Source organism: Arachis ipaensis, chromosome B06 (assembly GCF_000816755.2).
Source record: "Arachis ipaensis cultivar K30076 chromosome B06, Araip1.1, whole genome shotgun sequence".
Taxonomy (NCBI): domain Eukaryota; kingdom Viridiplantae; phylum Streptophyta; class Magnoliopsida; order Fabales; family Fabaceae; genus Arachis; species Arachis ipaensis.
In genome coordinates, this window is record NC_029790.2 from 43,287,498 (window position 1) to 43,314,676 (window position 27,179).

Consider the following 27,179-nt stretch of genomic DNA (forward strand, 5'->3'; position numbering starts at 1 on the left):
GATATTTTATACGCTTTTTGGCATCATTTTCATATAGCTTTTAGTATGTTTTGTTTAGTTTTTATTAAGTTTTTATAGGTTTTAGTGTTAAATTTACATTTTTGGATTCTACTGAGTTTTTGTGTTTTTGTACAACTTCAAGTAATTTCTGGCTGAAATTGAGGAGTTGGAGCAAAAAAGTCTGATTCAGAGACAGAGAAAGCACTGCAAATGTTGTCTGGATATGACCTCCTTGCATTTGGAAGAGCTTTTCTGGAGCTAGAAAAGTCCAAATGAAGTGTTCTCAACGACTATGGAAAGCTGACTTCTAGAGCTTTCCATCAACGCATAATACTCTATACTTTGTGTCAGATTAGAAAGCCCAAAACTAGCGTCCAATGCCAGCTACCTACCCCTTCCAGGCGTCCAGCACCCAAAGAGCAGAGCCCAGCGTCCAAACGCCCAGAGAGAACCCCTAGCCAGCATTCAACGCCCTAGGAGCCTCATAGCACGTGAATCTCATCAAAGTGTAGCCCAAACACTCACCAAGTAGTCCTCAGAAGTGAATTTTAGCACTAGATAGACTGTTTTACCCTTACTAGTCATCTGTTTAGTATTTAAGACTTATTTTACATCTCTCTAAGGGAGACGCCTATCATTTACCATTTTTTCAAGTTTTACATTGTATTTTCCTTTCAGTATGAGTTTCTAAACCTCCTAAGTTGAGGGGAGGAGCCCTGCTGAGTCGTATGAATTGATAAAAGTATTACTGTTTCTTCTTCGATCCGTGTTTGATTAATTCTAAGATGTATATTCGTTCTTCATCAATATGAATGCGTTGAACTGGCATAAGGTTATCATATTCTACATGGGTTCATAGTGCGTCTTTCATCGGACAATAATGAACCACCAGCTTGATTATATATCTCTCAGACGGCAAATCCACAACTTCGTTGGGGACTTTTCGAGACACCAGTTCAGCCGATTTACAAGAAGATTATGGTCTCTGTGGTAGAGGCTAGAACTAAAGGCGCAGCATTCCTTCGATCCGGAAGATTCGACCTTGTTTGTGGCACATCGAGTAGGATCATTAAGGAGAATGGACTGTACGAGCTTCACCCTCAAGCAGAGATGGATCTGCACTAACCTTGGGGTTCAGATCTGGAGAAGTATTGGTGGCTGCTCAAACCAGTGTCAATCACATACAGCCTGCCATTGAAGAGATCACTCACAAGCAAAGAAGACAGTAATGCCAGAGTTAATTCAGAAAGACAAAGCAACTCTAATCCTCAACTATATTCCTATTACAGAATCTATTTAATTCATAAAGTATTAGCACCCTATTATATTAGACCTTTTTCACTCTATCAATCCAACAACCTTCTGATTCGCCTGACTAAGACATGCAAGATAACCATAGATTGCTTCAAACCACAATCCTCGTAGGATCGACCCTGACTCACTCAGGTATTACTTGGATGACCCAGTGCACTTGCTGGTACAGCTATACAAAAGTGTGGGGATTCGTGCACTAGTCTTGCTAGCATTAAACGCCAGATAAGGAAGGCAGAGTGGGTGTGCAACGCCCACCAAGAGCAACCAACCTGGCGTTCAATGCCACACAGGGTATCCCTGCTGGGCGTTCAACGCCCAATAAGACTAGCAAGAAGGAGTTGAACACCAGCCATGGAGCAAAGGCTAGGCGTTCAACGCCCTAAATGGAGCAGCAAGCTGGTGTTGAACGCCAGCCAAGGAGCATGAGCTGGACATTCAACACCCATAAGAAGCGCAGGGAATCTGAATTTCCTAGCCTCTCAGGACCAGTGGGTCCCACAGCATCTTCACCTACCCCACCTTCTTCTCTCTTCTTTTCACACTTCCCATCACACTCTTCCATATAAAACCACAACAAACCACATCCTTATCATTCTCCAAAACCATCATAACTCCAACCTACCCCCACCCACTTCAAAATCAAATCTCCCTCCCATTTAACCCTCCCATGACCGAAACCTACCCTACCCTAACCCTATAAATACCCCATCTTACTAACCCTTTATACACACACTTCATACACCCTCAAAACCCCTTGGCCGAGCCCTTCTTCCCCCTCCATCTCTATCTATTTTCTTCTTCTACTACTCAATTCTTCTCTTTTGTTTATTTTTGCTCGAGGACGAGCAAAGTTTTAAGTTTGGTGTTGGAAAAACCTTGCTTTTTCCTTTCCATTCCCACTTATGGCACCCGAGGCCGGAGAACCCTCTAAAAAGAGGAAAGGAAAGGCCGTAGCCGCCACCATCGAATCTTGGGAGATGGAGAGATTCATCATCAAAGCCCACAAAGACCACTTCTATGAGGTAGTGGCAAGGAAGATGGGGATCCCTGAGGTCCCTTTTAAGCTTAAGAAGAATGAGTATCTGGAGATCCAACATGAAATCTGGAGAAGAGATTGGGAAATCCTAACCAATCCCATCCAAGAGGTTGGGATCTTAATGGTGCAAGAGTTCTATGCTAATGCATGGGTCACAAAAAACCATGACATTAGTGTGAACCCTCATACTAAAAATTGGAGCACCATGGTCCCAGGAAGAATCTTGGACTTCAGTCCAGAAAGTGTGAGGTTGGCGATCAACTTACCTTTGATGCAAGGAGATCCACATCCTTACATTAGAAGAATCAAATTTGATCCAAGGTTAGATCAAGTGCATTCAGATATCTGTGTTGAAGGAGCACAGTGGAAAAGGGATTCCCAAGGCAAGCCTATCCAACTAAGAAGGCATAACCTAAAGCCCATAGCTAGAGGATGTTTGGAATTCATCCAACGCTCTATCATCCCCACTAGCAACCGGTCTGAAGTGACCATAGACTGAGCCATCATGATCCATTGCATCATGCTCGGAGAAGAGGCGGACGTACATGAGGTGATACCTCAAGAGTTGTATAAAGTGGCGGAGAAGCCCTCCACCTGATAAACCCCATTTTTAGGGTACCCCATTTTTAGAGTTTATCATATGCTTAATTTAGTAGATTTTATCTACTATTCTCACACTTATTCATAGAAATTGCATATTTTACATTTTCCTTCCTAATTTTGTGCTTTGATTGAAAACATGCTTCTTTGGCCTTAAAATTGCTAATTATTAATCCTCTCTTATTACCATTCGATGCCGTGATATGTGTGTTAAGTGTTTTCAGGGTTTATAGGGTAGGAATGACTTAGAGGATGGAAAGGAAGCATGCAAAAGTGGAAGGAACACAAGAAATTGAAGGAATTCCTAAGCTATCAACCCTGACCTCTTCGTACTAACTCGACCATAACTTGAGCTACAGAGGTCGGAATGAGGCGGTTTCAGATGCGTTGGAAAGCTAACATCCGGGGCTTCAAATTGATATGCAATTTTCCAAAGTTGCCATGCAGTTAGGTGATGCACACATGTGGATCACGCGTACGCGTGACCTTGCGAAAGTTCAGCGACGCGTATGCGTGACAGAGCCACGTGCTGGACGTATCAAAAATTGCTAGAGGAGATTTCTAGGCTGTTTTTGGCCTAGTTCCAAGCCCAAAAACACAAATTAGAAGCTGCAGAGTGGAGGAATCATTCATACACAACTTTCATTCACATAATTTTAGGTTTTAGATGTAGTTTCTAGGGAGAGAAGCTCTCTCCTCTCTCTAGGTTTTTAGGTTTCTTAGTTTTAATTCTTTTCAATTTATGAATTCTATCTTATTTCAATTTAGTTTCTCTTCTACTTTTAATTGTTCTAGGATTCTAGTTTATTTATTTCCCTTATTGATTACTTTATGTTGCCACTTTAGTTTATGAATTGTCATGTTAGATTCAATTTCCCTTTTAATGCAATTTAAGGTATTTCATAATTATTGTTCCTTTCTTCGTTTGTTCTTATTGATGTTTGAAATTGGTTATTTAGATTTAATATTCCTTGTTAGTTTCCTATGTTTTTATATTGTGCCTTCCAAGTGTTTGATAAAATGCTTGGGAGGGTTTTAAGTTAGATTTTTATATTCTTAGCTTGAATTGATTAATTTTAGACTCTTGAATCATCATAAGTCTCTTGTTGGTTGGTGATTGAAACTTGTTAGTTGGCTTGAATTTCACTAACTCTAGTCTTTGGTTAGGACTTGTGAATTCAAGTTGATTTTCTCACTTGACTTTTCTTCATTTGTTAGAGGTTAACTAAGCGAGTGCAATTTACAATTACCATCAAAATTTACATTGATAATGAGGATAGGAATTCCAATTATCAATCCTTGCTAGGACTTTTCTTAATTGTTAGTTTTTTTCCGTGTCATTTAAATTCCTTGTTCAACATTTAAAAATCCAAAAAGATACTTTTCCAAAACCAATAATAACTACAATTCCCTGCAATTCCTTGAGAGACGACCCGAGGTTTAAATACTTCGGTTTATTTTTATTGGGTTTGCTTAAGTGACAAACAAATTAAATTTGATTGAGGTTTAATTGTCGGTTTAGATCTATACTTGCAACGCGCTTATTTTTGTGAAATTCTTTACCGACGATTTTTCCGCCCATCAATTTTTGGCGTCGTTGCTGGGGAATTGCAAACGTGTGCCTTATTATTGGTTATTGTGAATATTATGAATAAATTTGCTTTTTTGTTTCTTTGTTAGTTGTTTCTAGTTTTAGGAGTTTAGTTTCATTATTCCTTATTAGTTTTTATTTTTATTTAATACTATGAATTCTCATCCCTTTGGCTACGAGTTTAGTTCAAATTATGTTGTAGGGAATGGAAGCTACAATGCGAACATGCATCAAGGTTGGGACAATCAAAGATGGGAGAAGCCACAAGGATTTGATCAACCCTCTTGGCAACAACCCCCTCCAATGCACTATGACCAACAACCATTCTATGATGCATACCAAGACAATAGCTATGGTGGACCTATTCGTGACAATCAACAACCTCCACCAACTTACTATGAGCAAGAGTCATTCCAAGGTGCGTACCAAGACAATGGATATGGAGGACCCCCTTGTAGTTACCAACAAGCCCTACCATATACCTATGAACCACCTCCTCAACATAGTTTTGAACCACCATACTCATAAGCCACCTACTACCAAACACCTTCATATGATCCTAACCCTTATCCACCATACCAACCACCTTATGAGCCATATGAACCATATATAGAACCACTCCAATTTCAACACAATTACCCCCAAGAACCACCACCTCCATATACACCTTGCCCATACCCATTAACCCAAGATCCATATGATCCTAATCATGTTATCCAAGCGAAATAAAAGTCAAGGGATCATCTCAAGGAGACACTGGATCAATTTCAAGCAACCCTTCATCAATTGGAGTGAGTGGGAAGCCGAAAAGCACACGAAGCTCTCATGGCTAAAGAATCTCAACTTGAGAGCAACGGATTGAAGTGTGTTGTGTAAAAAGTGGAAAAGACGGAGAGTGTTGAACCGCCACAACCTTATTATGATGAACCACCCTCATATCATGAACCCTTCCTCCCAAGCAATGAACCCTCGTATCCACTCCAATCTCCAATGGATGACACTCTAAGTGTTCTTCTTCAAGAGCAAAAAGAGATGCAAAAGCGAGTACTAGAATTCACGGCTGCCTTGACCGAGGTAGCAAATTGGTTAGCTTCCCAACATTTGGACACTCAAAGCACTCCCATGGCTACATGTGGAGAATCTAATGAAGAACGTAGCACGAAAGAGACACTAGAACCTCCGGTGGACAATAAGGAACGTGAATTTATATTGGAACAAGTGGAGAAAGTCATAACAGTTAAAGAAGAAGAAGTGGTTGAAGACTTAGGAGATGCCGAACCTCCATGGGAATCAAGAATTGTAGAATATTCCTCCAAGGAGATTGAAATTGATGTCAAGGAGGCTAGTGCACAACCTCTATGGTATATTCCCTATGAAGAATTGGATGGGATAGATCAAGAAGCAAGTTCCCTTGGTGATAATGCTCATTAATCAAGTTTTCCTAGTGATAAACCCACATCCCTAAATGAACTCCTTGGGTATGAAGAACCTTCTCTGACTGAGTCTGAGAATGATGTGGAAGCGGAAGCCCTTCGGCAAGGTTGGACGGGAGTTGAACATGCTTTTCAAGATCATTGGAAACTTCTCTACCGAGGTTGCCATCTACTCCTTCATTTGAGTGGGTAAAACACATCTCTGTTCATCTTCCTATCCCACTTGAGTATGGTATTCTTGAAACGGACGGCCAACTCAGGAAGCTTTGTGGCATAAAGCGTAAGAAAAGAATGTTTAATGGTTGGAGTTGCAAATCAAGGCTCATCAAGGTTGAGATTTCAAGAGCTAGATGCAAGGGTGAGACTAGTGAACATTTGCTTGGATCTAAGAGAAAAGTTTGGTACTTCATTGAGAATTCAGACTGCTTGCCACCCAGTTGAAAAAATGATGATCAACTTGAAGACGGATGTAGAAACAGGATTTGGGATCCCGGCATACAAGAGAGTCAATTTTGGGAGCTCAAAACTTGTGAAGAACTCCATCAAGGCTTGGTGAATTCATTTGAAAATGTCAAGGCTTATTGGAAGTCCAAGCGTTGGTGGAAGTTTCAAGATGAGTTCAAGCACAAGCCACCATGACAAGAGGATCACCAAATGTCCAACTTAAGGACTTTAACTAAAAGTGCTAGGCGGGAGACACCCCACCATGGTAAATTCTTTCTAATTTCCCTTTTTGTTTATGTTAGTAATAAGTTATATTTTCATTTTTAGTCATGTTTATCTCTTTTAATTTATGGTTTAGTTGCTTATTAATTTCTGGTTTATTATTAAAAAAAAATTACACTCGACGATTAAGCGTCGATGACGCGCACGCATCATGTGTCAGTGCGTAACATTAATAAAATAAACAGAGAGTTGTGCTGGAACGACGCGGGAGGGGTGCCTGGCGAACAAGCCAACCAACACGTATGCGTACCCCACGCGTACGCGTCCCCTGCGTTTTTGCCAATCCACGAGTAAGCGTCAACGACGCGTACGCGTGGGCTTACCAATCGGCGTAAATGGATGCTTGAACAGAGAGTTGTGATGCCATGGTGCTGGAGTCATGCGAGTAGTCACGCGTACGCGTGACCGACGCTCACGCGTCAATGTGCATTTTTTGCCACCCACGCGTACGCGTGGGTGACGCTTACGCGTCGCATGGCTAATTCAGTTTTCACGCTTACACGTGATGCATGCGCGCGCGTCGCACCCTGTTTTTCATTTCTTACTTCTTTCTTCTCTCATTTCTCCTTCTTTCCTCCTCCTTTCTTACTTTCTTCTTCTTCTTCGTTTCTTCAACTTCTCATCCATATTCTCTTTCAATTTCTCTTACTCAATTTGTTTGCATACTTTTATTTATTGCATTTTAATCTTGTGCATATTTTTATTTTCTTTTCTAAGTCAATTATTTTACCATTGGTGTTAAATGCTCTTATTCAACTGTTGCATCTTTTCTTGCATTATTTTTGGTGCTCGTGGCTTGTTTTAAATTGTTGGGTATTATTATTCATAGGTCAATGCTAAATTTTTATGACACATGTATTCCATTTGTATTGATATGCACTTATACTGTCTTTCATGACCCAATTTCTTTCCCCCATTGTTGCAGTTTTTGCACTATTGATATGCCATTTGCTTCTATTATTTTCTCACGTACATGTTGTAGCTACCATGTAATTGAAACCCTCATTTTTTGCCATTAACCCACCCATATTTTATTTGATTTCTATCTTTGTTTTCGGGTTACTTTTCTTCCCTTTTCTCTTCTTTCAGGATGGCAATCAAGAAGGGAAATGGAAGAATTTTACATGGGCAATAGACAAGTCCTTATGCACAACCTTTGGAGAAAAGCATTAGTTAGAGCAACCCGTCCACTTGCACATCTTAGCATGCACCGAGGACGGTGCAATCTTTAAGTGTGGGGAGGTCGATACCGACTTCAGTGGGTTAGTTACTTTCCTGTCTCAACACCAATGTTTAAATTTTTTTTGTTAAATTAGTTGTTGTATTTGCATATTTGATTGCATGTTTGTTTGATTTCGTGCATATTTTACCACTACTTGGTTGAAGTGATGAATTCTTTTCCAAGAAATTATTTTATAGCATTTCATTAATTTGAATTAAATTTTTTATTGAAATTGTTTGAAGGAATATTATACTGGAACATGGTTTAGAGCTCGAACACACAAAACCAATGAGATTTTTGAGCCTATTCGATTGGTTGCATTTTATCAACCAATATTTTAATTTTGGTGTGTGTTATTCTCTCTAAAATTGTAATCTATGTCTTGCTTAATTCTATATTTCTATTATTTGATGTATGCATGCACGTATATGATTGAGGCCTTATTTCACTGAGCTTACATACTCATATGGCCTTAACCTTTTTATTATCCTTTGTAAACCAATGTTGAGCCTACTTATCCCATTTGTTCTTTACTTTAGCACATCATTAACTCTAAACGTAAAACAATAATGTCCTTAATTTGAATTATTGGTTAGCTTAGACTAGTGAGAGTGTTCATGATTTAAGTGTGGGAAAGTTGGGTTTGGAAATATTTGGTTTGAGAATTGGGTGTTGTATATTCTTGTGAAAATGTGCAAAACAATAGTTAAGCATATATTCTTGCATTCAATATCTTAATCGTATGCATTAAAAAAACAAAAACAAAAAAAATAAAAATAAAAAAATAAAAAAAAGAGAGCAAATAATAAAAGGGGACAAAATACCCCAAAGTAAATTGTGATAGCAATGCATATGAGCTGTACTCGAAATTAGGATGCATGAATATATGAAAAACATGGTTAATGGATAGTTACATTTTGTATTTTGATTACATGGATTGTCCTAAGTTAGGTGGGAAGTTTGGGTTAATTAAGGATTCAGATTTTAGTCCACTTGACCAAATACAATCCTACCTTGATCCTAACCCCATTACAACCCTTAAAAGACCTCTTGATATGTGTATTTCTGCATCAAATTATTTGTTGATTGGTAGAAGAAGAGCAAGCCTTAGAAAGCAAGGTTAGTAGAGAATTGAGAGAATCGAACCTTAAACATTTGAGTGATTAGAGTGTATACACTTCCGGTGAGGGTTCGATGCTCGATCCTTTGTTCCCGGCTTTCACGAGCTTTCTTCTTGCAAGTTTACTTGTACTTTATTTTGTGATTTGAATTAGTGGAATCCAGTTTATGTTTGTCATGGAGAATTTGTTTACATTTAACGAAGTAGGTAGAAGTATTTTTGCATTTAGTTGCATTCATACAGATAGGTTGCATTTCATAAATTCCACCATTCCTCTTCACTCTTTTGGTTCTCTTGAGCTTAGCATGAGGACATGCTAATGTTTAAGTGTGGAGAGATTAATAAACCCCATTTTTAGGGTTTATCTTGTGCTTAATTTAATAGATTTTATCCACTATTCTCACACTTATTCATAGAAATTGCATATTTTACATTTTCCTTCCTAATTCTGTGCTTTGATTGAAAACATGCTTCTTTGGCCTTAAAATTACTAATTATTAATCCTCTCTTATTACCATTCGATATCGTGATATGTGTGTTAAGTGTTTTCAGAGTTTATAGGACAGGAATGGCTTAGAGGATGGAAAGGAAGCATGCAAAAGTGGAAGGAACACAAGAAATTGAAGGAATTCCTAAGCTGTCAACCCTAACCTCTTCGTACTAAATCGACCATAACTTGAGCTACACTGATCCGAATGAGGCGGTTCCAGTTGTGTTGGAAAGATAACATCCGGAGCTTCAAATTGATATGTAATTTGCCATAGTTGTCATGCAGTTAGGCGACACGCACGCGTGGATCATGCGTACGCGTGACCATGCGAAAGTTCAGCGACGCGTACGGGTGACAGAACCACGTGCTGGACATATCAGAAATTGCTGGGGGCAATTTCTGGGCTGTTTTTGGCCTAGTTCCAGGACCGAAAACACAGATTAGAGGCTGCAGAGTGAGGGAATCATTCATACACAACTTTCATTCACATAATTTTAGGTTTTAGATGTAGTTTCTAGGGAGAGAAGCTCTCTCCTCTCTCTAGGTTTTTAGGTTTCTTAGTTTTAATTCTTTTCAATTTATGAATTCTATCTTATTTCAATTTAGTTTCTCTTCTACTTTTAATTGTTCTAGGATTCTAGTTTATTTATTTCCCTTATTGATTACTTTATGTTGCCACTTTAGTTTATGAATTGTCATGTTAGATTCAATTTCCCTTTTAATGCAATTTAAGGTATTTCATAATTATTGTTCCTTTCTTCGTTTGTTCTTATTGATGTTTGAAATTGGTTATTTGGATTTAATATTCCTTGTTAGTTTCCTATGTTTTTATATTGTGCCTTCCAAGTGTTTGATAAAATGCTTGGGAGGGTTTTAAGTTAGATTTTTATATTCTTAGCTTGAATTGATTAATTTTAGACTCTTGAATCATCATAAGTCTCTTGTTGGTTGGTGATTGAAACTTGTTAGTTGGCTTGAATTTCACTAACTCTAGTCTTTGGTTAGGACTTGTGAATTCAAGTTGATTTTCTCACTTGACTTTTCTTCATTTGTTAGAGGTTAACTAAGCGAGTGCAATTTACAATTACCATCAAAATTTACATTGATAATGAGGATAGGAATTCCAATTATCAATCCTTGCTAGGACTTTTCTTAATTGTTAGTTTTTTTCCGTGTCATTTAAATTCCTTGTTCAACATTTAAAAATCCAAAAAGATACTTTTCTATAACCAATAATAACTACAATTCCCTGCAATTTCTTGAGAGATGACCCAATGTTTAAATACTTCGGTTTATTTTTATTGGGTTTGCTTAAGTGACAAACAAATTAAATTTGATTGAGGTTTAATTGTTGATTTAGATCTATACTTACAATGCGCTTATTTTTGTGAAATTCTTTACCGACGATTTTTCCGCCCATCACCACCCAAGCAAGGTTAGCTTTCCCTCATCTTATCTATCACCTATGCAATTCAGCTAAAATTGTCATAGAAGGAGATATCTTCATTGAGGAGGATAAGCCCATCACTAAAAGAAGGATGAAGCATACTAGAGAGCCGGCACATGACATGAGCATGTAGAGCCGCCTCAACATGAGATCCCTGAGATGCCTCAAGGGATGTATTTTCCTCCTCAAAGCTATTGGGATCAGTGGCATACTTCTGTGGGAGAATTAAGCTCTAACATGAATCAGTTGAGGATGGAGCATCAAGAGCATTCCACCATCCTCAATAAAATCAGAGAAGATCAAAAAGCTCTGAGGGAAAAACAACAGAGACAAGGGCGTGACATTGAAGACATCAAGCGCTCAATTGGATTCTCTAGAAGAAGTGGTAGTCGCCGTCATTAAGGTGGTCCCGTTCCATCACGCCTTACTTTTATGTCATTTTTCTATTTTCCATTATGTTTTGTTATTTGTTCTCGTGTTCTTATTGCATAATTATTTCTATCTATGTCTTATAGTTATAAAATATTCCATATATTTCTCACCTTGATTAAAAGAAAATTTTATTTGAAAAAGAAAAGTAAATGCATGAATTTCAAGTTTATCTTAAGAATAGTTCAATTATCTTGATGTGGTGGCATTGCTTTTGTTTTCTGAATGTATGAATGAACAGTGCATATTTGAAATTAGAATTAACAATGTTGGCTCTTGAAAGAGTGATGATAAAAGTGAAATATTATTGATAATCTGAAAAATCCAAAAATTGATTCTTGAAGCAAGAAAAAGCAGCAAAAAAAAAAAGCAAGATGCAATAAAAGGAAAAACAACTGCATGCAAAAAAAAAAAGAAGAAATAAAAAGCAGAAAAAGCCAATAGCTCTTTAAACCAAAAGGCAAGAGCAAAAAGCCAATAACCCTTTAAACCAAAAGACAAGGATAAAAGGATCCAAGGCTTGGAGCATCAATGGTTAGGAGGGCCTAAAAGAAACAAAATCTTGGCCTAACTACTTCAAATGAAAAGTGTCCCTAACTATATGCTTGTGGTGTGAAGGTGCCAAGTAAAAAGCTTGAGACTGAGCAGTTAAAGTCGTGATCCAAAGCAAAAAGAGTGTGCTTAAGAACTCTGGACACCTCTATCTGGGGATTCTAGCAAAGCTAAATCACAATCCGAAAAGGTTCACCCAATTAAGTGTCTGTGGCATTTATGTATCCGGTGGTAATACTGGAAAATAAAGTGCTTAGGGCCACAACCAAGACTCTAAAAACCTGTGTTCAAGAATCAAAAAGAACTAAACTAGGAGAGTCAATAATATCATCTAGATTCAAAGTTCCTAAAAAGGCCAAAAATTCTGAGTTTCAATGGATATTGAGATGCCAAAACAATTCAAAAGCAAAAAGCTACTAACTCACGCTCATCTAATTGAAACTGAGCTTCATTGAAAACTCTGAGATTTATTGTATCTTACTTTTCTTTTTATCCTACTTTGATTTTAGTTGCTTGGGGATAAGCAACAGTTTAAGTTTGGTGTTGTGATGAGCGGATATTTTATACGCTTTTTGGGATCATTTTCGTATAGTTTTTAGAATGTTTTATTTGAGTTTTATTATATTTTCATAGGTTTTAGTTCAAAATTCACATTTTTGGATTCTACTATGAGTTTGTGTGTTTTTATGCAGCTTCAGGTATTTTCTGTCTGAAATTGAGGAGCTGGAGCAAAAGTCTGATTCTGAGCCAGAGAAAGCACTGCAGATGCTGTTAGGATCTGACCTCTGTGCAATCAAAGGAGCTTTTCTGGAGCTACAAAAATCCAAATGGAGAGTTATTAGCGGATATGGAAATCTAACATCCAGGGCTTTCCAGAAATATATAATAGTCTATACTTTTATTTAGAATTAAAGGCCCAAAACCGGCGTTCAATGTCAGCCATCTACCCCAGTCTAGGCGTCTAACGCCCACAAAGGAGTGACCAGCGTCCAACGCCCAAAAAGTTGCCCCTAGCCAGTGTTCAATACCCTAGAGCTCTACTAGCACGTGGAGACCACTCAAGCTCAACCCAAACACTCACCAAGTGGACCCCGGAAGTAGATTTTCGCACTACAAGCCTAAGCCTATCCTATTTTTGTAATCTCTAATTGTTAGATTAGTATTTAAAGGAGAAGATCACCCTTGTTTTAGGATCTTTGACCAATCTTTGCCCATTTTTACCTTTCATTGTATTTTCTATCAGTATGAGTCTCTAAACCTCCTAGGTTAAGGTTAGGAGCTCTGCTGAGTTTTATGTATTAATAAAAGTATAAGTAAACTACCATTTCTACCCATGAAAGTTTTAAACGCTGATAAATCTACTCACAAAAAAAGGAAATTACCATTTGTATCCATAAAACATGAGTTCCATATAACAAAATTATCCAAATACTAAAAAATCATTTTAAAACCCCAAATTACCCTTCTCCTAACCCTAATCTCAACCCCCTTCTTCCAAATCTTATCCCTTCCTTTATTCTTTTCAGAAATTTTACCACCTCCTTCACCAACACAACCGTCATCTCCACCCCCATCAACCGTCAACCTCACTTTTCTCTTTCTCCACAGCCATAAACAACAACGATAGTGATGATCCTTTGCTTCTTGCAACCTTTGCTTCCTGCAACTGCTCATCTGCTCTACGCCTTGTGTTCTTCTCCTCTTCTATCACAAACACGCCGCCACTCATTCCTCTTCTCAACCACCTCCATTTCGATGACCACCACTCTTTCACTATCTCTTACCTCACCACTAAGTGTGGTTTCTTCCATGTAAATGCTCTCAGAGCACACAAGCGCGTTCTCTTTGACACCCCATCAAGCCAGATTTCGTCATCTCTTCTTCAAAGCCCACGGTTTCTCACTCTCCCAAATCACCACCATCATGTTCAAGATTCATGTGTTACTCACATGCGAGCCTACCAAAGCGATCTTGCTAAAGTTTCAATTTTTAGCATCCAAAGGTGCTTTGATGAGCGGATAATTTATACGCTTTTTGGCATTGTTTTTAAGTAGTTTTCAGCATGTTTTAATTACTTTTTAGTATATTTTTATTAGTTTTTATTCAAAATTCACATTTCTGGACTTTACTATGAGTTTGTGCATTTTTTTGTGATTTTAGGTATTTTCTGGCTGAAATTGAGGGACCTGAGCAAAAATCTGGTTTAGAGGCTGAAAAAGGACTGCAGATGCTGTTGGATTCTGATCTCCCTGCACACAAAATGGATTTTCTGGAGCTAAAAAAGACCAATTGGCGCGCTCTCAATTGCGTTGGAAATTAGACATTCAGGGCTTTCCAACAATATATAATAGTCCATACTTTGCCCAAGTTTTAACGACGCAAATTGGCGTTTAACGCCAAGTCTTTACCCTATTCTGGCGTTAAACGCCAGAAACAGGTTGCAAACCAGAGTTAAACGCCAGAAACAGGCTACAACCTGGTGTTTAACTCCAAGAGAAGCCTCTACACGTGTAAAGCTCAATGCTCAGCCCAAGCACACACCAAGTGGCCCCTGGAAGTGGATTTTCTGCACTATCTGCACTTAGTTACTTATTTTCTGTAACCCTAGCTACTAGTTTAGTATAAAAACAACTTTTAGAGACTTACTATGCACCTCATGACATTTTTACACTTCACATTGTATTTCTAATGGCATGAGTCTCTAAACCCCATGTTTGGGGGTGAGGAGCTCTGCTGTGTCTCGATGAATTAATGCAATTACTACTGTTTTTCATTCAATCACGCTTGTTTCTATTCTAAGATATTCACTTGCACTTCACCCTGATGAATGTGATGATCTGTGACACTCATCATCATTCTCACCTATGAACGCGTGCCTGACAACCACCTTCGTTCTATCTGCATTAGCTTGAGTGTGTACCTCTTAGCCTCCTGGTTCACGATCAGAGTCTTCGTGGTATAGGCTAGAATTATTGGCGGCCATTCCTGAGATCCGGAAAGTCTAAACCTTGTCTGTGGTATTTTGAGTAGGATCTGGGAAGGGAGGACTGTGATGAGCTTCAAACTCGCGAGTGTTGGGCGTGGTGACAGACGCAAAAGAATCAATGGATTCTATTCCAACATGAGTGAGAACCGACAGATGATTAGCCGTGCAGTGACAGCGCATTTGGACCATTTTCACTGAGAGGACGGATGGTAGCCATTGACAACGGTGATCCACCAACATACAGCTTGCCATGGAAGGAGCCTTGCGTGCGTGAAGAAGAAGATAGTAGGAAAGCAGAGATTCAAAAGACAGAGCATCTCCAAAACCTCAACCTGTTCTCCATTATTGCATAACAAGTATTATTTATTTTATGTTATTTACTCTTCACAAACTCAATCATTTTTATTATTGATTTCCTGACTAAGAATTACAAAATAACCATAGCTTGCTTCAAGCCGACAATCTCCGTGGGATCGACCCTTACTCACGTAAGGTATTACTTGGACGACCTAGTGCACTTGCTGGTTAGTGGTACGAGTTGTGAAAAGTGTGAATCACAATTCGTGCACCAAGTTTTTGGCGCCGTTGCCAGTGATTGTTTGAGTTTGGACAACTGACGGTTTATTTTTTTGCTTAGATTAGGAAAAATTTTTCTTTTTGGTTTAGAGTCTTCTATTATTGTTTTTGGTTAAAATTTTAAAATCCTTATTTTATTTTTCTAAATTATTTTCGAAAATTTTTAAAACCAATAACTTCATGATTTAGTCTTCTGTTTTAGTTTAGTTTCATATTTTAAGTTTGGTATCAATTGCATATTTTTATTTTCCTTTAAATTTTCGAATTTGTGTTCATTGTTCTTTCTTGATCTTTGGTGCACGAATTGTGAATCACACTTTTCACAACGCGTACCACTAACCAGCAAGTGCACTGGGTCGTCCAAGTAATACCTTACGTGAGTAAGGGTCGAATCCCACGGAGATTGTTGGTTTGAAGCAATCTATGGTTATCTTGTAGATCTTAGTCAGGAAGTCAATTATGTTTATCAATTGAATTGTGAGTAACCAGTAGAGCATAAATTAAAAGATTACTTGTTGTGCAGTAATGGAGAACCAATTGGAAGCATGCCATTTCGAGTTCTGTAGCTCCAGAAAATCCAATTTGAGTGCAGGGAGGTCAGAATCCAACAGCATCAGCAGTCCTTTTTCAGCCTGAATCAGATTTTTGCTCAGCTCCTTCAATTTCAGCCAGAAAAATACCTGAAATTACAGAAAAGCACACAACTCATAGTAAAGTCCAGAAATATGAATTTTTCCTAAAAACTACTGGAAATAAACTAAAAACTAACTAGAACATACTCAAAACAATATGAAATTATCCCCAAAAAGCGTATAAAATATCCGCTCATCAATCTTCAAGTTGTTCTTGCTATTTTTCTTGTTTGATCTTTAGTTTTTCCTGTTCTGTGTCTTTTCTTGTTTTTCTTGTGCATTTTCAAATTATCAGTATTCAAAAAATTTATATACATTAAATACCTTTTTTAAAACACGTTAAATTTATAGCTCAGTTGGCCAGAGCGTTGTACTTATGTTCTTGGTAATTGGGTATCTTCCTTTTAAAACATTTTCAAACATATTTTTTCTTTGATTAAATCTTGTGTCAAACTTTTAAGTTTGGTGTTCTTTTTATGTTCTGGAGTCTTTGAATTTTATTCTTGTTGTTCTTGTGAGTCTTCAAGGTGTTCTTGAGTCTTCTTTGTGTTTTGATCTTAAAATTTTTAAGTTTGGTGTTCCTTGGTGTTTTCCCTCCAAAATTTTCAAAAAACAAGGAGCATTAGATCTAAAAATTTTAAGTCTTGTGTCTTTTCTGTGTTCTTCTCTTTCCTCATAAAATTCAAAAATAAAAAAAAAATATCCTTTCCTTTAATTGCTCATAATTTTTAAATTCATTAGGTTGATTTGGTCAAAATTTTTAAAATCATATCTTTTTCAAAATCTTATCTTATCTTTTCCAATCTCAAATTTTAAAATCATACCTTTTTCAAATCTTTTTAATTAATTACTTATTTTAATTTTTAATTTCCTTTTTTATCTATTTTTCTAATTTTTGAAATTATAGTTAATTTTTTTTATTATTATTTTATTTTCCTTTTAATTTTCGGTATTCAAAAAAAATTTAAACAAAAAATAATTTTTTTTTACAATCCACATCATCTCTGATGAGCGGATAATTTATACGCTTTTTGGCATTGTTTATAGTATGTTTTTAGTATATTTTAGTTAGTTTTTATTATGTTTTTATTAGTTTTTATTTAAAAATAACTCTTCTGGACTTTACTATGAGTTTGTGTGTTTTTCTGTGATTTCAGGTATTTTCTGGCTGAAATTGAGGGACCTGAGCAAAAATCTGATTCAGTGGCTGAAAAAGGACTGCAGATGCTATTGGATTCTGACCTCTCTGCACTCAAAGTGGATTTTCTAGAACTACAGAAGCCCAATAGGCGCGCTCTCAATTGCGTTGGAAAGTAGACATCCTGGGCTTTCCAGCAATATATAATAGTCCATACTTTGCCCGAGATTTGATGGCCCAAAAAGGCGTTCCAAGTCAGCTCAAGAATTCTGGCGTTTAACTCCGAAACTGGCACAAAAGCTGGAGTTAAACGCCCAAACTGGCACAAAAGCTGCCGTTTAACTCCAAGAAAAGTCTCTACACGAAAATGCTTCAATGCTCAGCCCAAGCACACACCAAGTGGGCCCGGAAGAAGATTTTTGCAACCCTAGGCTACTAGTTCTCTTTAAATAGGACCTTTTGCTATTGTATTTGACACACACTTTTCAGATCATTACTCATACTTTCATAGTTCTTTTCACGTTTGGGGGCTGGCCTCACGGCCATGCCTAGACCTTGTTCTTATGTATTCTCAACGGTGGAGTTTCTACACACCATAGATTAAGGTGTGGAGCTCTGCTGTTCTTCATGAATTAATGCAATTACTACTGTTTTTCTATTCAATTCCCGCCTACTTCTTCTCTAAGATATCACTTGTTCTTCAACTTGATGAATGTGATGATCCGTGACACTCATCATCATTCTCACCTATGAACGTGTGCCTGACAACCACCTCCGTTCTACCTTCGATTGAGTGTGTATCTCTTGGATTCCTTAATCAGAATCTTCGTGGTATAAGCTAGAATCCATTGGCAGCCATTCTTCAGAATCCGGAAAGTCTAAACCTTGTCTGTGGTATTCCGAGTAGGATTCAAGGATTGAATGACTGTGACGAGTTTCAAACTCGCGAGTGTTGGGCGTTAGTGACAGACGCAAAAGAATCACTGGATTCTATTCCGACATGATCGAGAACCGACAGATGATTAGCCGTGCTGTGACAGAGTGCGTTGAACATTTTCACTGAGAGGACGGAACTGTAGCCATTGACAACGGTGATGCCCAACATAAAGCTTACCATGGAAAGGAGTATGAATGATTGGAAGAAGGCAATAGGAAAGCATGTCTAATGTCTAATCTTTTTAGACTAAAGCTTTAGACTAACATTGCATGATTCCTGGAATTCTTATTAAAAGTTTTGATTCTCTTTATTTACTTTTTCATATAAGTTTCGAAAATCACAAAAAAAAATTTATAAAACCATAAAAATCAAAAATATTTTATGTTTCTTGTTTGAGTCTAGTATTAATTTCTAAGTTTGGTGTCTTGCATGCATTGTTCATTTGATCATTAGTTGCATTTTTTGTTATTTCTCATCATCAAAAATTCAAAAATATTTTCAAAAATTGTGTCTTTTCAAGTCAATAATACAAAGAATTGAAGATTCAGAACATTCAGCAGAGGAACCAAACAGAAAAAGCTGGGCGTTCAAAACGCCCAGTGAAGAAGGAAAACTGGCGTTTAAACACCAGCCATGGCACCTGGCTGGGCGTTTAACGCCCAAAAAGGTAGAGATTTGGGCGTTAAACGCCAGAATGGGCACCATTCTGGGCGTTTAACGCCAAGATGACACTAGAGGGAAGATTTTGTTTTCAATTCACATTTTTTCAAGTTTTCAAAATTTTTCAAAATCAAATCTTTTTCAAATCATATCTTTTCAATCATATCTCTTTCAAAATTAATTTCTTTCCATTTTATACTTATTTTTACTATTTTCAAAAATCCTTGCTTCAATTAAAGATTTACTTCAAATTTTCAAGTTGTTACTTGCCTATTAAGAAAGGATCAAACTTTAAATTTTAAAATCATATCTTTTAATTTCTTGATAGTCAAGTAATCAACTTTAATTTTAAAAATTTTCTTTTTCTAAATTGATTTTCAATCATATCTTTTCAAACATATCTTTTCAATCACTTCTTTTTCAACATTAATTTTTTCAATCAAATCTTTTTCTAATTTCAAAATTTTTTTCAAAAATCACTTTATTTCTTTCCTAATCTTAGTTTTCGAAAATCTCAATCAAATTTTCAAATTTCTTTTTTAAAATCTTTTAATTAATTTTCGAAAATTCTTCCCCTCTTTTCACATCATTCTATTTAAGGGACTAAGACTCCCCCTCAGGGTACAATTCGAACTCCCTCCTTCTTTATATGTTCGAATTCTCTTCTCCACCTCCTCCTTCTATTCTTCTTTTCCTCTGACACCTCAAGGAATCTCTATACTGTGACATAGAGGATTCCCTACTTTCTTGTTCTCTTCTCTTTCATATGAGCAGGAACGAAGATAAAGGCATACTTGTTCAAGCTGATCCTGAACCTGAAAGGACCTTGAAGAGAAAGCTAAGAGAAGCTAAAAGAACAATTCTCTTTAGAGGGCCTAATAGAACTCTTCAAAGAAGAAAAAACCATGGCAGCCAAAAATAACATCAATGCCAATAATGCAAGGAAGGTGCTTGATGACTTTACTGCACCTACTCCTGATTTCTATGGGAGAAGCATCTCAATCCTGCCATTGGAGCAAATAACTTTGAGCTTAAGCCTCAATTAGTTTCTCTAATGCAACAGAACTGCAAGTTTCATGGACTTCCATTGGAAGATCCTCATCAGTTCTTAGCTGAGTTCTTACAAATCTGTGACACTGTCAAGACCAATGGGGTTAACCCTGAAGTCTACAGACTCATGCTTTTTCCTTTTGTTGTAAGAGACAGAGCTAGAACATGGTTGGATTCACAACCTAAGGAAAGCCTGAACTCTTGGGAAAATCTAGTCAATGCCTTCTTGGCAAAGTTTTTTCCACCTCAAAAATTGAGTAAGCTTAGAGTGGAAGTAAAAAACTTTAGACAGAAGGATGGTGAGTCTCTCTATGAAGCTTGGGAGAGATACAAGCAATTGATCAGAAGGTGCCCTTCTGACATGCTTTTAGAATGGAGCATCATAGGTATTTTCTATGATGGCCTGTCTGAACTATCCAAGATGTCATTGGATAACTCTGCTGGAGGATCTCTTCATCTGAAGAAGACGCCTGCAGAAGCTCAAGAATTCATTGAAATGGTTGCAAATAACCAATTCATGTACACTTCTGAAAGGAATCCTGTGAATAATGGGACAAATCAGAAGAAAGGAGTTCTTGAGATTGATACTCTGAATGCCATATTGGCTCAGAATAAAATATTGACCCAACAAGTCAATATAATTTCTCAGAGTCTGTCTGAAATGCAAGCAGCAATAGGCAATACTAAGGAAGCTTCCTCTAAAGAAGAAGCTTATAATCCTAAGAACCCAGCAATGGAAGAGGTGAATTACATGGGAGAACCCTATGGAAACACCTATAATCCTTCATGGAGAAATCACCCTAATTTCTCATGGAAGGATCAACAGAGACATCAACAAGGTTTCAACAACAACAATGGTGGAAGAAACAGGTTTAGCAATAGTAAGCCTTTTCCGTAATCTTCTCAGTAGCAGACAGAGAATTCTAAGCAGAACCCCTCTGACTTAACAACCATTGTCTCTGATCTAATCAAAATCACTCAAAGTTTCATGACTGAAACAAGGTCCTCCATTAGAAATTTGGAGGCACAATTGGGTCAGCTGAGTAAGAAAATTTCTGAACTCCCTCCTAGCACTCTCCCAAGCAATACAGAAGAGAATCCAAAAAGAGAGTGCAAGGCCATAACCACATCTCACATGGCCGAACATGGAGAGGAGGAAGAGGCAGTGATTCCCACTGAGGAAGACCTCAATGGACACCCACTGACCTCCATGGAGTTCCCTGATGAGGAACCATGGAAATCTGAGGCTCACACTGAGACCTTAGAGATTCCATTAAATCTACTTCTGCCATTCATGAGCTCTGATGAGTATTCTTCCTTTGAAGAGGATGAAAATGTCACTGAAGAGCAAGTTGCTAAGTACCTTGGAGCAATCATGAAGCTAAATGCCAAGTTATTTGGTAATGAGACTTGGGAGAATGAACCTCCATTGCTCATCAAAGAACTAGAGGACTTGACTAGGCAGAGATTACCTCAAAAGAGACAGGACCCTGGAAAGTTCTCAATCCCTTCTACCATAGGCACCATGACCTTTGAGAAGGCTCTGTGTGACCTAGGGTCAAGCATAAACCTTATGCCTCTCTCTGTAATGGAGAAGCTAGGGATCATTGAGGTACAAGCTGCAAGAATCTCACTAGAGATGGCAGACAATTCAAAGAGACAAGCTTATGGACTTGTAGAGGATGTCTTGGTAAAGGTTGAAGACCATTACATCCCTGCTGATTTCATAGTCCTAGAGACTGGGAAGTGTATGGATGAATCCATCATCCTTGGCAGACCCTTCCTAACCACAGCAAAGGCTGTGATTGATGTTGACAGAAGAGAATTGATCATTCAAGTAGATAAAGACTCCCTTGTGTTTAAAGCTCAAGGATATCCCTCTGTCACCATGGAGAGGAAGCATGAAGAGCTTCTCTCAATACAGAGTCAAACAGAGCCCCCATAGTCAAACTCTAAGTTTGGTGTTGGGTGGCCACAACCAAACTCTAAGTTTGGTGTTGAACCCCCACATTCAAACTCTAAGTTTGGTGTTGGGAGGTTCCAACATTGCTCTGAACATCTGTGAGGCTCCATGAGAGCCACTGTCAAGCTATTGACATTAAAGAAGCGCTTGTTGGAAGGCAACCCAATTTTTACTTTAAATTTCTATTTTCTATTGTTATTTTATGTTTTCTGTAGGTTGATGATCATGTGAAGTCACAAAAACAATTGAAAAAGCAAAAATAAAGTGAAAAGCAGAATGAAAAATAGAACACCCTGGAGGAGACAGTTACTGGCGTTTAAACGCCAGTAAAGGTAGCAGAATGGGCGTTAAACGCCCAGTCTGGCACCATTCTGGGCGTTTAACGCCAGAAAAGGGCACCAGACTGGCGTTTAACGCCAGGAATGGGCAAGAAGCTGGCGTTAAACGCTAGAAATGGGCAGCAGCCTGGCGTTTAATGTCAGGATTGGCTGAAAGAGGCATTTTGCACGCCACTTGGTGCAGGGATGAGATATCCTTGACACCTCAGGATCTGCGGACCCCACAGGATCCCCACCTACCCCACCACTTTCTCTCTTCTTCACCCATTCACCAATCACCTCAATACCTCTTCCCCAAAAACCCCTCACCTATCAAATCCTACCATTCTCTTCACCACTCACAGCCATCCTTCATAAAACCCCACCTACCTCACCATTCAAATTCAAACCACTTTCCCTCCCAAACCCACCCTCTATAGCCGAACCATACACACCCCTCTCACCCCTATATAAACCCATCTTCACTCTTTCATTTTCACATAACCTAAACACCACTTCTCCCCCTTGGCCGAAACACAAAGCCCACTCCATCCCCTCTATTTCTTCTTCTTCTACTCTCTTCTTTCTTCTTTTGCTCGAGGACGAGCAACCTTCTAAGTTTGGTGTAGTAAAAGCTAAAGCTTTTTGTTTTTCCATAACCATTTATGGCACCAAAGGCCGGAGAAACCTCTAGAAAGAGGAAAGGGAAGGCAAAAGCTTCCACCTCCGAGTCATGGGAGATGGAGAGATTTCTCTCAAGGGTGCATCAAGACCACTTCTATGAAGTTGTGGCCAAGAAGAAAGTGATCCCCGAGTGATGCCAGGGCATCTTAGCCAGTTTCACTGACCTTTTCTTTACTGTTTTTAGGTTAGTTTCATGCATTTCCTTAGGAAATAAGCTAGTTTTGGGTAGATAATCACTTACACCTTGACTCAAGCATACATTGTGCATTTTACATTATTTCATGAGGATTTTGCATAAGTTTAGTGACAAATTGTATGTTGCATTGCCCATGACTTGGACTAGAACTTTGATGCACTCTATTGCTTGATTTCAGGACCAAAGGAAGCAAGGAAAGGGAGGAAACTTGCAAGGTTAATAAGAAAAATGATTGCCAATGACACTCTCATAGCCATTATTGCCCACGTTAAGAGTCACGTTAACTAAGTTAACGTGAACTCTAACGTGGAAAAGGGAAGTTGAGCCAACGTTAGTGACACTTAACATTGTCACTAACGTTGGCAAACACTCATGAGTGGCCACGTAAGAGCCCACGTTAACCTAGTTAACGTGGCCTCTAATGTTAAATGGGGAAGAGAAGCCAACGTTAGTGACATTCAACATTTTCACTAATGTTGGCCTAAGGCTGCAACAAACCACGTTAACTCCCACGTTAACTTGGTTAACGTGCAAGTAAAGCCAAGCCCAAATGAAGAAAAGAACTGCTTCAAACTCAAGATCCAAAGGCCTAAGACTTGAAGAGTAAACTAGAAGCTGAGAAGAGTCATATATATAGGAGTAGCTTTGAATTGTAAAAAAAGAGTTCTGGAGGCTGGAAAAAGAGAACTACTCTCTGTATTTTACTTTCTCTGAATTTTCTAGTTTTATGATGTATTCTCCATCTTTGTTTTCATTTTCAAGAGCTATGAATAACTAAACCCCTTTCATTGGGTTAGGGAGCTCTGTTGTAATTTGATGGATCAATACTAATTTTCATTATTCTTCTCCTATCTTTTCTCTTGATTTTACTTGAAAGCTTTCGATCTTCGTTCAATTGAGTAGTTATCTTGGAAGAGAAGCTATTCAAACTTGGATCTCTTTTGAACCTTGAAAGAGGAATGAAGAGATCAAGCTAGAAATGCTTTCTCATGCTGGACCAAATTGGGTTTGGATGGGTATGTGACTATAACCCTCTCAATACTTGATTTGGGAAATGCATGTGGTATAATCAGTGACCATACTTCATCTCTTCTCATGAGCAATTGACCAAGGAATTGGGCATTGATCAAGATTTGAGAGATTGAATTGCAAGAAATTGTAATTCAATCACTTAAGATTGCCATGGAGATCAATGAGTGCATTGATTGAGGAAGAGATGAAAATGAATTTGATTCGGAGAATGGCAACATCTCCTAAGCCCAATGAACTCCCCATCTCTGATCTTACCCATTCTCTTTAATTTCTGCCATTTACTTTTATGAGCAAATCCCCCATTCTCATTTACAATTCTGCAATTTACTTTCAGTCATTTGCTTTCAGTCCTTTAATTCTAGCATTTACTTTTCTGTTATTTACATTCCCACCATTTTATTTTCTGCAACTCTCAACCCAAATTCTGGATTCGCTCAACTAGAACATTCTTCTAATTAAAGTTGCTTGATCAATCAATCCCTGTGGGATTCGACCTCACTCTATTGTGAGTTTTTACTTGACGACAAATTCGGTACACTTGCCGAAGGGAGATTTGTTGTGAGATAAGTTTTTGTTTAGTGAATCATAGCTCTGAATTCAATTACAAAGAAAAGGAAAACTAGCTAAAAGTGAAAGTAACAGTCCCCATCAGGGGCTGGATTCCCCTTCAATCCCCCCCCTCTCAAATGCAGAAACTAAGGCCTTTAAATAGGCTCCCTAAATTACAAAATGAAAATGAAATTTAAAGCAAATTACAATCAAATGAAAATAAACTATTCTAGATGATTCTTGTGGCCTTGATTTGGTGTTGTTGATGGGCCTTGCTTGCTTGAAGGGCTGAGTGACATAATTGATCCAAAAAGGATAATGATCCATTAAACTACACTCAAATGTTGCACCCCCTTTCTTGAGTCGTCACTTTGTTCTCTTGTCAACCTTACCAATTTGATGCCAAATATAGACTATTATACCTCGTTGGAAAGCTATGGATGTCAGCTTTCTAACGCAACTGAAAGCACTTCAATTGGATCTCTACAACTCGAGTTATACTCCATAGAAGGTGAAGAGGTCAGCTGGCCTGATTGCATGTTGGTACTATGCTCTTCTATGCACATTACGGGGCTGTTTTCTCCCTCAATTTTTAGTATCCACCATGCATGCCATATATGCTTGGAAAGCTCTAGATATCTTCTTTCCAATGCATAACTAAAAACTCATGGAATTTGCATCAAAATCTTCATGTTGAATGATTTAAGACAAGCATGACTATTTGGCCCAAATGATTACTTAAGGCTCAAGAAAATGCATAAAACAACTAAAAATAACATAAAAAATGCTAGTGAAACTAGCCTAAGATGCCTTGGCATCACCTATCTTTTCTTGCTTGCACTTGATGGTTGTATGACAGGGAGAAGAAGCGAGGCTTCAACTTCCTTCGATTCTGAACCTGAGAGGACCTTCCTTAGATTAAGGAGGGAGGCAAGAAGAAAGAAAGTGGTTGGTGCTATGGAAGAATCCATACTCCAAAACCTACAACCCTGGATGGAGAAACCACCCAAACTTTGGGTGGGGAAGTGAGCAAGATCAAAACCAAGACCAGAGACGTTACAACTCCAACAACAATGCAGCTCACCAGCAATTCACACAGAGGACGTCTCAACACCCCCATAACAACACTTCTTCATATGCTTATCAAAACCAAAATAACACATCTGCTCCGAATCACCCATCAATTGATGACAAGCTCTCTAAGATTGAAGCCCTACTTGAAGGAATATGCCAAGAGATTCAAGAAAATAAGGTGTTCAAAGAGGAAGTGCGAGCCAATATTAAGAACCAGGGAGAGACCATTAGGAAGCTGGAATTCCAGGTGGGATATTTAGCTGAGAAGATTCCTAAAACCACCGATAGTTTCCCAAGTGACACGGAGAAAAACCCCAAGGGAGAAGCAAAGAAAGTAAGATGGGAAGATTGCAAAATGATCACTACGAGTGATCAAGAGACTGAAGACAAGCAAGGCAAACTTTGCAAACAACCTGAAGACAACTCAACAAAGGAGGAGGATAGAAATCACCAAAGACCAGAAATTTCACAACAAGAGTTGCTGAAGCTCAATGCTCCCTTCCCTCAACTGCTCAATGGTGCTGTGGGAAAGAGAATATACTCAAGGTTCCTAGACTTGTTTGCATCTCTGCATGTAAACATATCATTCATCAAGGCAATTCAACAAATGCCTGCATTCATCAAGTATATGAAGGAACTTCTTCCCAGGAAAAGCTCACTCAAAGGAGGCCAGACTATAGTGATGAACAAGGAATGTAGTGCCCTTATTCAACATGAGCTGCCTACAAAAAAAAGAGACCCAGGGAGTTTTCACATCCCTTGTGCCATAGGTGAAACTATGTTCGATAGAGCACTATGTGATTTGGGGGCCAGCATCAACTTACTGCCTTTATCCCTGGTGAAGAGGCTGCAGATTAATGAGATAATGCCCACAGATGTAATCATCAGACTGGCTGACAAAACTCAAAAGCAAGCAATAGGAGTGGTGGAAAATGTGTTGCTAAAGGTTGGGAAATACTTTCTCCCAACAGACTTTGTCATTCTGGACATGGAAGAGAGTCACACTCACCCAATCATATTGGGAAGACCATTCCTAGCTATGGCCAGGGCACTTATCGATGTAGAGAAAGGGGAGCTAATATTGAGAATCCATGATGAACGACTCAGCTTCAATGTCTTCAAACTCTCACAAGAAACAGATCAAGAGGACAAGGAACTAAGCACAAACGATAAAGAGACACTGAAGGAGGAGACAAGCATTGAAGCACAGCAAGTTCATTCTGAAACCCCCTCAATTGATAAACAAGGAAAACAGCAATTGCCACAACTCAAGAAAAAGTTGGAGGAACCTAAACCTCTAGAGGCATGTGAAGACAACATCACAACTTCTTGGAAAAAAAAGGTCACCAAGGGGAAGGCAACCTCAAAAGAAACAAAGAAGAAGGTACCAAGGAAATGGAGGAACAAGAAGACCCTACGGAAAGA